Genomic DNA, 12,733 nt, shown 5'->3' with positions numbered 1-12,733 from the left:
ACCATTTGCCAGTGGTTTTGGCACTGTGAGCAGGTGCCAGGTCGTGCTGAAAAATGAAATCTTCATCTCCATAAAGCTTTTCAGCAGATGGAAGCATTAACCCACTTTTGAACCAGAAACAGCGGCAGAAGCGCCTGACCTGGGCTACAGAGAAGCAGCACTGGACTGTTGCATAACACCTGAGCAGTGCCACAGGCTGATTGCCTCCATGCCACGCCGCATTGAAGCAGTAATTTCTGCAAAAGGATTCCCGACCAAGTATTGAGTGCATAACTGAAAATAATTATTTGAAGGTTGACTTTTTTTGTTTTAAAAACACTTTTTTCTTTTTTTGGTCGGATGAAATATGCTAATTTTTTGAGATAGAAATTTGGGGTTTTCATGAGCTGTATGCCAAAATCATCAATATTAAAACAGTAAAAGGCTTGAACTACTTCAGTTGTGTGTATTTGAATCTAAAATATATGAAAGTCTAATGTTTATCAGTACATTACAGAAAATAATGAACTTTATTACAATATGCTAATTTTTTGAGAAGATCCTGTATATCTCCCCCAAAAGCTATGAGGGCCACCTACAGTGATGGAAAGTAGTACAGTTGAACTCTTATACCAAAGTGAATTTCCCCATAAGAATTAATGGAAATTCAGATGATTCATTCCACAATCCAAAAACATTTATAGAAAAATATTTAATAGAAAGTGCTGTACTGTATAAAGACATTTTTTTAAAAAAGACTTTTACTATAACAGAATAATTGCTATCTGTTGGTTCACTCCAGTGTGTGTGTGTGTGTGTGTGTGTGTGTGTGTGTGTGTGTGTGTGTGTGTGTGTGTGTGTGTGTGTGTGTGTGTGTGTGTGTGTGTGTGTGTGTGTGTGTGTGTGTGTGTGTGTGTGTGTGTGTGTGTGTGTGTGTGTGTGTGTGTGTGTGTGTGTTTTTAAGGGGAAACTTATCCAATGTTGATTGCTTTTGCCTACTTTTCAGGATTTCACGGAAATGTGATATTGTACAGTCTCTACACAACAAATACAATTAAAAAGAATCCTGCCGTGTGAGCGGCAGAAGAGCCATCGGCTCAGTTGTGATGATGTGATGCCCGTATACATTCTGTGCTGGTATATCAAGGCATTGCTTGCTTATCAAGTCAAATTTTTTATAAAAATGTTTGCTTGCCTTGCAAAGCGCTCTTAAACCAACTTCCTTGCAATCCAAGCTTTTACTGTATTTGATCCCCTGGTGATTTTTCAGCACAGCGACATAATGCGGCAAGTGTGACAGGGTCTTTAAAAACCCAGTGCCTTGCCCTGTATACCGTCTGATATTTTTGCATCCTTGTGTGAAAGCTTTACTTGCATAGATCAGGATTGATCATTGCTCAGTGCAATCCTTCCTGTTCCTTTGCATGCTCCTCCTGCTTCCGGAGCATGGACTGCAACAAGGAAGGATGTGTAGAAACACTGAATAGATGTCAGCACAGATATAAGAATGGGAAGAAGTGTGTGACGATGGATGTTCTGGGCCGAGACAGGAGCAGCGATTGTGTTGCATTAAGCAGTGCAACAGTGTATCGATTTTTCAAAAATCTATTAAAAATGATGTGCTGTGTATAGAAGGAAGCAATCCCTCTCTGATGAGATTTTGATTAGAGAATGGACTAATTGTCTTGCTACATCAGGTGGCAGACTACAAGTGTAAAGCTAGCTTGACAGTTGGCGGTGGAAAGCACTTAAAGAGAAACTCCAACCAAGAATTGAACTTTATCCCAATCAGTAACTGTTACCCCCTTTTACATGAAAAATCTATTCCTTTTCACAAACAGACCATCAGGGGGCGCTGTATGACTGATATTGTGGTGAAACCCCTCTCACAAGAAACTCTGAGGACCGTGGTACTCCTGGCAGTTTCCTGTCTGTGAACCCTGTTACATTGTGGAAAATAGCTGTTTACAGCTGTTTCCAACTGCTAAAAAAGCATGCAGCAGCTACATTACCTGCCAACAGTAAAAATGTCACCATGTAATAAATGTCAGAATGTAAATCAGGGATTTAAAAGATTTTACAATGGGCAAACGCTGACTAAATCATTTATACATAATTATTGTAAAAATGAAGCACTTTTTCCATTACATTATTTTCACTGGAGTTCCTCTTTAAGGTGGCTATATATCTAGCGGTTTGGCTGTACAATAGACCATTCAGTTCAATCATTTCATTGAATTGAGAGAGAATTGAGTGTGTTGCAGTATGCCCAGTCGATTAAAAGTTGCTGATATATCAAATCGACCAGCTTAGTCGCTTGAGCAGGATGCAAGATATCTGTCAATTGCACAGGCATCGGCTACAGTTTACTTATCATTCCATCAACACTGAATCAATTCAGAGTATGGAGACACAACATTGGTTATATCGATTAGTGATGGTGAATCTCATAGGATATTGCTTGTAGTGTGTGGGCCACTTGTTCATTGACTTTTTTTCAACCATACTGAAGTTGGTTGCCTAGTAAAGTCAATTGCTTAGTCGATTGGATCAGAATCGTTAGATGAAGGACTAGCTTTAGAGACAGTCAATTGATCCTTCCTAGTGTCACAAAATGGCATGTTATTATTATTAAACTGTATTTATGAAGCGCTAACATATTACGCAGTGCTGTACAATACATAGGGGAGACATAACATTAAACAATGTTACACGGGGACATTATGATGTTCAACAATGGTACACAACATAGTGATGTAACAAGGTAGGGATAAATATAGCACACTAGTCACTGAGTCCATTTGGTGGTAGGGAAGAGCACATGGGGGGTGGCCCTGCCAAATAGGCTAACAATCTAAGGGGTGAGGGAGGCAGGGTTTTTCTGAGGGACTGATTGTAACGAATGTGGAACTTTCTCCGTGATCAGCGCACAATGCGTGCGCTGATACGGCGGAAATCCTCCACCAGCGTATATTTGCAGGAACCCAGCAAAAGGTGCTACGCACCCGTAGAGGGCAATTCCCACTGGCAGATGGCGCTGTGGAGTGCAGGCGAACACGGCCGCTGCACAGCCACAGATGCCAAATGGGAATTGTACAGATCCAGGACAAGGTACAATCAGGCAGGGCTGGATAGCCCACAGGGAACAGAGCAAAGGGACAGAACCAATGTGTGCCCACCAAACTAGTCGCCAGCCAGCAACGGCGAACACACAACGGCGGAAACGAAGTAGGAAACGCAATCGCAAGAATGGCGATTGCCAATAGCGACACAAGACTGAGCAGGACAGAGCACCAGGGTAGCAAAGGCACAGCAAATAATACAATGAGAATAACAAGGAAAATAACAAACGCTAACTGAACACGAACACCGCACTCATTCGCAACAGTGCACGCTTCGTTCGCGGTCTCCACGTGATAAGCACAATAGAGACAAGCACGCCTAACTAACCAACACAAGACAGACACCACACAAACGCGCTTGCTACACGGTTGCCTTACCACAGGCACCAGCAAGCGCACGCAAACAGACAGACAACGAGAATCGATCAAACAGGAACCACTGCTCTTACCGTCAGAGCCAGTGCGAACCAGGTATCAGAAGGATCCACTGCTCTTGCTGTCAGAGCAGTGTGATCCAAGCACACGACAAACAGGAGTAACCAGTAGCGACCGCAGCCGAGGTTAGCTCCAAGATCCAGACCAGAGGAATCCACTGCCTCTAACGCTAGGGCAAGTGCGATTCAGACAGACAGAACAGAAGGATCCACAGCACTAGCGAAAGTGGCTAGCGCGATCCAGGAACAGAGTAGCAGAACAGAAGGATCCACAGCGCTAGCGCAGGATGCTAGTACGATCCAGGGAGGCAGAACAGAAGGATCCACCGCACTAGCGAAAGTGGCTAGTACGATCCAGGGAAACAGATCAGAAGGGGCTACCAGCAACAACCGCTGTTGCGGTTAGCACCCAGACACACAGAACGATTTCCTGTCGCTGGGACAGGACAATCGCAACAGACAAACAAAACAGATAAACAATCCTAACTGCACTAGGGGAACCTGCCTAGTGCAAGTTCCAGGAATAACTCTAAGCTGATCTTCAAACAGAGAGCATGGCTGACACTCCTCCAGGAGTGTTTCACAGGAAGGAGTCCTTATGACCAGCCAAGCATTGTGGGAAACACATAGTACTTATAGAGCAAGCCTACAATGGATGTGGCTAGGCAATTTGCATGATAAACGTATGCAAATTCCTCAGCAGCAAGCTTCAGAACTGACAAAAGGTCTCTCTTAAAGAGACCTGCAGAATGCAGACCTGAACAGTGATCAAAAAGCTAAGCAGATTCTCACACTATGTTTTTTTTTTTTTTTTTAAACCATTGACATCGAGGCACCAAAATGGGTGTTTATTTTTAGTGTAGGTGTAGTATAAAGTACAGCACATTAACCACTTCAGGACCACAGTCTTTCTACCCCTTAAGGACCAGGCACTTTTTTTCCATTCAGACCACTGCAGCTTTCACGGTTTATTGCTCGGTCATACAACCTACCACCTAAATGAATTTTACCTCCTTTTCTTGTCACTAATAAAGCTTTCTTTTGATGCTATTTGATTGCTCCTGCGATTTTTACTTTTTATTATTTTCATCAAAAAAGACATGAATTTTGGCAAAAAAATGATTTTTTTAACTTTCTGTGCTGACATTTTTCAAATAAAGTAAAATTTCTGTATACATGCAGCGCGAAAAATGTGGACAAACATGTTTTTGATTTAAAAAAACCCATTCAGTGTATATTTATTGGTTTGGGTAAAAGTTATAGCGTTTACAAACTATGGTGCCAAAAGTGAATTTTCCCATTTTCAAGCATCTCTGACTTTTCTGCGCACCTGTCAGGTTTCATGAGGGGCTAAAATTCCAGGATAGTACAAATACCCCCCAAATGACCCCATTTTGGAAAGAAGACATCCCAAAGTATTCAGTGAGAGGCATGGTGAGTTCATAGAAAATTTTATTTTTTGTCACAAGTTAGCGGAAAATGACACTTTCTGACAAAAAAAAGAAAAAAAAAAAGTTTCCATTTCTTCTAACTTGCAACAAAAAAAAATGAAATCTGCCACGGACTCACTATGCTCCTCTCTGAATACCTTGAAGTGTCTACTTTCCAAAATGGGGTCATTTGTGGGGTGTGTTCACTGTCCTGGCATTTTGGGGGGTGCCTAATTGTAAGCACCCCTGTAAAGCCTAAAGATGCTCATTGGACTTTTGGCCCCTTAGCGCAGTTAGGCTGCAAAAAAGTGCCACACATGTGGTATTGCCGTACTCAGGAGAAGTAGTATAATGTGTTTTGGGGTGTATTTTTACACATACCCATGCTGGGTGGGAGAAATATCTCCATAAATGACAATTGTTTTATTTTTTTTACACACAATTGTCTATTTATAGAAATATTTCTGCCACTCAGCATGGGTATGTGGAAAAATACACCCCAAAACACATTATACTACTTCTCCTGAGTACGGCGATACCACATGTGTGGCACTTTTTTGCACCCTAACTGCGCTAAGGGGCCCAAAGTTCAATGAGTACCTTTAGGATTTCACAGGTCATTTTGAGAAATTTCGTTTCAAGACTACTCCTCGCGGTTTAGGGCCCCTAAAATGCCAGGACAGTATAGGAACCCCACAAATTACCCCATTTTAGAAAGAAGACACCCCAAGGTATTCCGTTAGGAGGATGGTGAGTTCATAGAAGATTTTTTTTTTTGTCACAAGTTAGCGGAAATTGATTTTAATTGTTTTTTTTCACAAAGTGTCATTTTCCGCTAACTTATGACAAAAAATTAAATCTTCTATGAACTCACCATACTCCTAACGGAATACCTTGGGGTGTCTTCTTTCTAAAATGGGGTCATTTGTGGGGTTCCTATACTGCCCTGGCATTTTAGGGGCCCTAAACCGTGAGGAGTAGTCTTGAAACCAAATGTCGCAAAATGACCTGTGAAATCCTAAAGGTACTCATTGGACTTTGGGCCTCTTAGCGCACTTAGGGTGCAAAAAAGTGCCACACATGTGGTACCGCCGTACTCAGGAGAAGTAGTATAATGTGTTTTGGGGTGTATTTTTACACATACCCATGCTGGGTGGGAGAAATATCTCTGTAAATGACAATTGTTTGATTTTTTTTTTACACACAATTGTCCTTTTACAGAGAGATTTCTCCCACCCAGCATGGGTATGTGTAAAAATACACCCCAAAACACAATATACTACTTCTTCTGAGTACGGCGATACCACATGTGTGACACTTTTTTGCAACCTAGGTGCGCTAAGGGGCCTAACGTCCTATTCACAGGTCATTTTGAGGCCTTTGGATTCTAGACTACTGCTCACGGTTTAGGGCCCCTTAAATGCCAGGGCAGTATAGGAAGAAGACACCGCAAGGTATTCTGTTAGGAGTATGGTGAGTTCATAGAAGATTTTTTTTTTTTGTCACAAGTTAGCGGAAAATGACACTTTGTGAAAAAAAAACAATACATATCAATTTCCGCTAACTTGTGACAAAAAATAAAATCTTCTATGAACTCATCATACACCTAACAGAATACCTTGGGGTGTCTTCTTTCTAAAATGGGGTCACTTGTGGGGTTCCTATACTGCCCTGGCATTTTACGGGCCCAAAACTGTGAGTAGTCTGGAAACCAAATTTCTCAAAATGACTGATCAGGGGTATAAGCATCTGCAAATTTTGATGACAGGTGGTCTATGAGGGGGCAAATTTTGTGGAACCGGTCATAAGCAGGGTGGCCTCTTAGATGACAGGATGTTTTGGGCCTGATCTGATGGATAGGAGTGCTAGGGGGTGACAGGAGGTGATTGATGGGTGTCTCAGGGGGCGGTTAGAAGGGAAAATAGATGCAATCAATGCACTGGGGAGGTGATCGGAAGGGGGTCTGAGGGGGACCTGAGGGTTTGGCCGAGTGATCAGGAGCCCACACGGGGCAAATTAGGGCCTGATCTGATGGGTAGGTGTGCTAGGGGGTGACAGGAGGTGATTGATGGGTGTCTCAAGGTGTGATTAGAGGGGGGAAATAGATGCAAGCAATGCACTAGCGAGGTGATCAGGGCTGGGGTCTGAGGACGTTCTGAGGTGTGGGCGGGTTATTGGGTGCCCGCAAGGGGCAGATTAGGGTCTAATCTGATGGGTAACCGTGACAGGTGGTGATTGATAGGTGATTGATGGGTAATTAGTGGGTGTTTAGAGGAGAGAATAGATGTAAACAATGGATTTGGGAGGTGATCTGATGTCGGATCTGCGGGCGATCTATTGGTGTGGGTGGGTGATCAGATTGCCCGCAAGGGGCAGGTTAGGGGCTGATTGATGGGTGGCAGTGACAGGGGGTGATTGATGGGTGGCAGTGACAGGGGGTGATTGATAGGTGATTGACAGGTGATCAGTGGGTTATTACAGGGAATAACAGATGTAAATATTGCACTGGCGAATTGATAAAGGGGGGTCTGAGGGCAATCTGAGCGTGTGGGCGGGTGATTGGGTGCCCGCAAGGGGTAGATTAGGGTCTAATCTGATGGGTAACAGTGACAGGTGGTGATAGGGGGTGATTGATAGGTGATTGATGGGTAATTAGTGGGTGTTTAGAGGAGAGAATAGATGTAAACAATGGATTTGGGAGGTGATCTGATGTCGGATCTGCGGGCGATCTATTGGTGTGGGTGGGTGATCAGATTGCCCGCAAGGGGCAGGTTAGGGGCTGATTGATGGGTGGCAGTGACAGGGGGTGATTGATGGGTGGCAGTGACAGGGGGTGATTGATAGGTGATTGACAGGTGATCAGTGGGTTATTACAGGGAATAACAGATGTAAATATTGCACTGGCGAATTGATAAAGGGGGGTCTGAGGGCAATCTGAGCGTGTGGACGGGTGATTGGGTGCCCGCAAGGGGTAGATTAGGGTCTAATCTGATGGGTAACAGTGACAGGTGGTGATAGGGGGTGATTGATAGGTGATTGATGGGTAATTAGTGGGTGTTTAGAGGAGAGAATAGATGTAAACAATGGATTTGGGAGGTGATCTGATGTCGGATCTGCGGGCGATCTATTGGTGTGGGTGGGTGATCAGATTGCCCGCAAGGGGCAGGTTAGGGGCTGATTGATGGGTGGCAGTGACAGGGGGTGATTGATGGGTGGCAGTGACAGGGGGTGATTGATAGGTGATTGACAGGTGATCAGTGGGTTATTACAGGGAATAACAGATGTAAATATTGCACTGGCGAATTGATAAAGGGGGGTCTGAGGGCAATCTGAGCGTGTGGGCGGGTGATTGGGTGCCCGCAAGGGGTAGATTAGGGTCTAATCTGATGGGTAACAGTGACAGGTGGTGATAGGGGGTGATTGATAGGTGATTGATGGGTAATTAGTGGGTGTTTAAAGGAGAGAATAGATGTAAACAATGGATTTGGGAGGTGATCTGATGTCGGATCTGCGGGCGATCTATTGGTGTGGGTGGGTGATCAGATTGCCCGCAAGGGGCAGGTTAGGGGCTGATTGATGGGTAGCAGAGACAGGGGGTGATTGACTGGTGATTGACTGGTGATTGACGGGTGATTGACGGGTGATTGACAGGTGATTGACAGGTGATCAGGGGGGATAGATGCATACAGTACACGGGGGGAGGGGTCTGGGGAGAATCTGAGGGGTGGGGGGGTGATCAGGAGGGAGCAGTGGGCAGGGGGGGGGGGATAAAAAAAAAAATAGCGTTGACAGATAGTGACAGGGAGTGATTGATGGGTGATTAGGGGGGTGACTGGGTGCAAACAGTGGTCTGGGGGGTGGGCAGGGGGGGGTCTGAGGGGTGCTGTGGGCGATCAGGGGGCAGGGGGAGGGAAATCAGTGTGCTTGGGTGCAGACTAGGGTGGCTGCAGCCTGCCCTGGTGGTCCCTCGGACACTGGGACCACCAGGGCAGGAGGCAGCCAGTATAATAGGCTTTGTATACATTACAAAGCCTATTATACAATGTAAGTGCGGCGATCCGGGTGCTAGTAACCCGCCGGCGCTTCCGAACGGCCGGCGGGTTACTACGAGCGGTGGGCGGAGCCAGTCCCCGGCGGCTGATCGCGTCACGAATGACGCGATCGCCGCATAACCACTCCCGCAGCCGCCCCCGCCGATGGGCGTATTGCGGTCGTTTGGGCCCGGATTTTGCCGCCGCCCATCGGCTGGGGGCGGTCCTTAAGTGGTTAAGGAAAACTCTAGCTTTGCCAAATTTATAATGCATCACATAAAATTAACATACATGCCATTTTAGCCTTTAAAGTATACCAGAGCAGAAACAAACAAAAAGTATAAACGGAGGAGAGCAGGCATATACAGTATAAGAAGTAGCCGCTATGCCCGCTGCACCACCATTCTCCTCTATCCCCCTCCTTTCTTGCGCAAATGCTCTCGGCAGCTATTTCTTGGTTGGCTGGGTCGGGCATTAGTGTGCAGGTGCTTTTCCAGCTGCGCATGTCCTTGATCGTGCGCCCGTGGCTGGGAGTGGTCTGCGCATGTGCACAATATAGTCATGATGTCATGTGCAGAGCACTGCTGTCCATGGGAGTGCAATGAAGGCTGCGCACAGGCCAGCGCCTGCGCCCTAATAACTGACCCAGCCAACCAGGAAGTAGCTCCTCATGGTGTTTGCGCAGAAAGGAGGGAGGCAAAGGAGAACAGGAGGAACGGTGGGCATGAAGACTACTTCATATACATTCCTGCTCCCCCCCGTTTTTACTTTTTGTTTCAGCTCTGATGTTCTTTAAAGGGGGGGTTGAAAATATAAACAGACACTTACCTGGGGCTTCTAATGGCCCCCTGTGGCAGTAATGTCCCACGCCAGCCTCCAATGATCTGCCGTGCCCGGTCGAGCGTGGCATCTCACCCGACTGCGGCTGCGTGGCCGTGCGCGTCATCGGAAGCTTACTGTGCAGGTGCAGTACAAGAAAACTTTGTACGGCGCCTGCGCAGTAAGCTCCCGATGACGCTAACGGGAACATGCATTATTCATCTTGTTAGACGAATAATTGCCCAGTGCAATGCACCTTTAATGTTAAAATGTAAATGCAATGACAAAAATACAGTACACTGTGAGAATGTGATGAAACTCACCTTGTCTTAAATAATGTAAATAACCCCCATGGCTGAAGCTGGACCTGACTCTGCACTTTCTTTCATTGTTATCAGGTGGAGATGCTGATGCTAATTTTATGCTGTGGCAGCTGCATGCAGCAGGTTGCACATAAGCACCATTCATATATACCAGTCCCTAACCTGTTTTGCTGCTGCTGTTCCACTTTTTAAAAATATAGGTAGGGTTCCTAGATTACTCACTGGGTAACCGAGCATCCATTTGCTCAGTGATCTCATGCTATGTCTTGCCACTCCATGCTGTTTTACCTTTCTCAGGAATATAAGTGGCAGACTGCACTAGCAGAGCACCAGGTAGGATGGATGCCTCATAAGCCATGAGTAATCTATGCAGTTTCTGTGCTGCCTCCTGCATGTAAACAATGAGAAGTGCTCTATCCTATTCCAGAAATCAATAATGCAGTGTAACTGTACAGCAGTTTAGGAGGTGATTTTTACACATTATATTTGACAAGTTGCAGTTACATTTTAAAGTGAAATTTAATCCTCATAAAAATAATAAGACCTGAGTTTACCATATCAAGAGATTTGATATTTCAAAGTTTACTATAGAGAGTTTTGCAATGGATCTGCCTCCTACAAGCTACTGCCCAGGTGTTAGACCCCTTGCAACAACGTTTCCATCACTTTTGTGACCACAAACAGTCCCTATAGGTTTTAGAATTCTTCTGCCCATTGAGGTCTATGGAGGTTCGCAAATTTGATGTTCACAACATCACTAGGATCTGACTGTGCTCCTCCTGTTGCTCACTGCACAAAGGCAGAGGTAGTAGTACTGATGCTGGGTTGTTGCCCTCCTACGGCCTCCTCCACATGTCCTGATGTATTTGCCTGTCTCATGGTAGCGCCTCCATGTTTTGGAAACAACGCTGACAGACACAGCAAACCACCTTGCCACAGCTCGCATTGATGTGCCATCCTGGATGAGTTGCACTACCTGAGCCACTTGTGTGGGTTGTAGACTGTCTCATGCTACCACTAGAGTTAAAGCACCGCCGGCATTCAAAAGTGTCCAAAGCATCAGCCAGAAAGCACAAGAACTGAGAAGTGGTCTGTAGTCACCACCTGCAGAACCACTCCTTTATTGGTAGAGGTCTTGCTAATTGCCTATAATTTCCACCTGCTATCTATTTTATTTACACAACAGCATGTGAAATGGATTGTCAATGTCAGTGTTGCTATTTATTTATTTACAAAAGTGTAATTGACTTGGAGTTAAATTGTGTTGTTCAACCGCTTCACGGACGCCCAATGCAGACCACCACGCATGCGTAGCAGACCACAACTGACGCAACTGAGACTATTACAGGGGCTGATCGCAGCTTCAGACCGCGGAATAACGACGAGGGGCTCACATGTGCTTATGAGGCTGGAGGAAGCCCCAGATAAGTATCAATTCTTGAAATGCTGTGGTCTCTGGTATACTTTAAAGTTGCAAATTGCCAAATTATAAAAAATGGCCTATTCACTAGGGGGGTATAAAACTTTGGGGCTCAAGAGATAAAATGTTCCATTTATTTTTTTTAAATAGTGTATGCATATATTTACGGTACACACACATACATATAAACCAGCATTTAAATAGCGGTTTTTAACCTGACGAGATATGTGGCCAGTCCTGTGATGAGAGACAACACTGGAGCCATGGAGACCGGAACTCCTAGAAGACGGATCATTGGTGGAGCCCGGGGAGGCGAGTTACTTCTCTGCTCACCACTCTGCACTGTAGGGGGCCTGTGGTGGGTCTCTGTGAGGCACGCTGCAGAGTGTACATGTAATTATGTCACCAGGAAATTTGGGCACAAGGTGAAGCTGGAAAACCTCTCACCCAGCTCCTGCAAAAGTCCCGACGGCGAATATTACTATTTCCTCTTCAGGTCGCTGTGGACTGTGTGGTAAGACGTAATGTGGCTGCTAGCCATTGCTGTCGGCCAAATTATGCTTGTTTTATCATAATTTGCGATTCAAGATACTGAGCCCAAATTACTGACTGAGCTCAGCTAAAAAATGCCCAAATCGACCCATGGGAACAATCAATAATTACCATCCAATTATTTTTGATTGTAAAAATGACTTCAAAAGATCGCATCTGATGAAAAAAATTGCACTGTTAATGGGCACCTTAAGAAGAATATGTAGACTTCAAATTTAGAAATGGAAAAAAACAAGTAAGCAAACGGATAATACCAATAACAAGCAGATATAGATCAGAAATAATCAATGACAATCTATCAACTATAGGCTAAACACACGCATACAATACCAAACATAAGTAGATCATATCAATGCTAATCTATCAATGATAAAATATGAGAAATTCTCCATTACGTGAGCCATGGACAATAAGTGGGCATGGTCACAACGAATTATAGGTGGGGGTAGTTTTTATGCTACATAGCACCCAGGACGAGGGTGCCCTAGCAGCAGCAGGTGTCCCCCAATACTAGGCTTTGCCCCCCAGTAGCAGCAGCAGCAGGTGTGCCCTAATAGTAGGCTTTGTTCCTCAGTGGCAACAGGTGTTCCCCAATAGTAGGCTTTGTCATCCCAGCAGGAGTC

This window comes from Hyperolius riggenbachi, chromosome 10, assembly GCF_040937935.1.
Source record: "Hyperolius riggenbachi isolate aHypRig1 chromosome 10, aHypRig1.pri, whole genome shotgun sequence".
NCBI classification, from domain to species: Eukaryota; Metazoa; Chordata; class Amphibia; order Anura; family Hyperoliidae; genus Hyperolius; species Hyperolius riggenbachi.
The sequence above is the reverse complement of the archived record's forward strand: the minus strand, read 5'-3'. Positions refer to the sequence as shown.